We start from the raw sequence: 1,093 nt of genomic DNA, 5'->3' as shown, positions 1-1,093 counted from the left end.
TTCCATTCGTGATCGTGCGCAGTTCCTATACGACTCAAATGATCAGATAGCGTGAGAAGCAGCAAGACGAGGCTGCAAGTTGCATCTCAATGTTATCCACTTAGATGTACGGCTCTAATCCCCATATTGCGCGCTCGTCCGAGCTCATCCATTTCCAGCACATGTAGAACTGCGATCTGATCGAGCGAAGCCTATTCCGATCCAGCTCTCCCTCCGCTCCCTCGAGCAATGTTCACCCGTTTGGATCGCCCATACTCGTTTGACAGTACAAAAGAACATTGTCCAGGGACGGGGGCGCTCCCTTGTACCATCAGAGTCTTCTCGTTTTTCAGATTATATGAAACTGCTCAATCGAACGATAGAATGATTCAGAAAGGACAAACGCTCCACGATGGGTTCGAACCACCGACCTTGTGGTTAACAGCCACACGCTCTGCCTACTGAGCTAGCGGAGCACTAAAATACTATATATGAAGCTTCTTTCTTTTTTTTATACTGCAACACATTTTGAGAGCTCATCAGGGTTTGATTTCCCTAAGCAAGGTCACTATGACAACATCAGGTTTTCACAAGGAATTCGCGATTATCAGAACATAGAATTGACAAGAAAAAGATCAGATATATCACCCACCGTGGGGCTCGAACCCACGACCACAAGGTTAAGAGCCTTGCGCTCTACCGACTGAGCTAGACGGGCCAACCAACCGGATTGGGCAAGAGCTGGTCCGCCCGACCTTACCAAATCGAGGCCTCATCATCGCCCTCTTTATCCATATCAGTATTTACGTGAGTGAGAGCAAAAAATGCGCGATATTTCCGATGCCCGTGAGACCGCAGTTTTATGTTCATCCTATTCGAGATGAGTTCCACGACTAGCTGGGGAGTCAGGACGTTCCTTATGGGGTGGGGGGTGATTGGTGATACCATAGATAAACATAGATCGTAACTTGCAGGCTCATTGATATCCTAAACTTCGTGTCACCAATCACCAAACGGTGGTCATTCCATTCGTGATCGTGCGCAGTTCCTATACGACTCAAATGATCAGAATAGCGTGAGAAGCAGCAAGACGAGGCTGCAAGTTGCATCTCAA

General features: G+C 47.7%; 2 non-coding genes across 2 annotated transcripts; both read right to left on the bottom strand.

Moving 5' to 3' along the window:
• Nucleotides 1–382: 382 nt before the first annotated feature.
• Nucleotides 383–455, bottom strand: Pmar_PMAR013576. The gene has a single exon. It is a non-coding gene; the product is annotated as a tRNA-Asn (tRNA).
• Nucleotides 456–624: 169 nt separating this feature from the next.
• On the bottom strand, nucleotides 625–697 carry Pmar_PMAR013575. Its single transcript has one exon. It is a non-coding gene; the product is annotated as a tRNA-Lys (tRNA).
• Nucleotides 698–1,093: the final 396 nt, after the last annotated feature.

The sequence above is a fragment of the Perkinsus marinus genome (assembly GCF_000006405.1).
Source record: "Perkinsus marinus ATCC 50983 genomic scaffold scf_1104296971780, whole genome shotgun sequence".
Lineage (NCBI taxonomy): Eukaryota > Perkinsozoa > Perkinsida > Perkinsidae > Perkinsus > Perkinsus marinus.
This window is presented reverse-complemented; position numbering and strand designations above follow the sequence as displayed.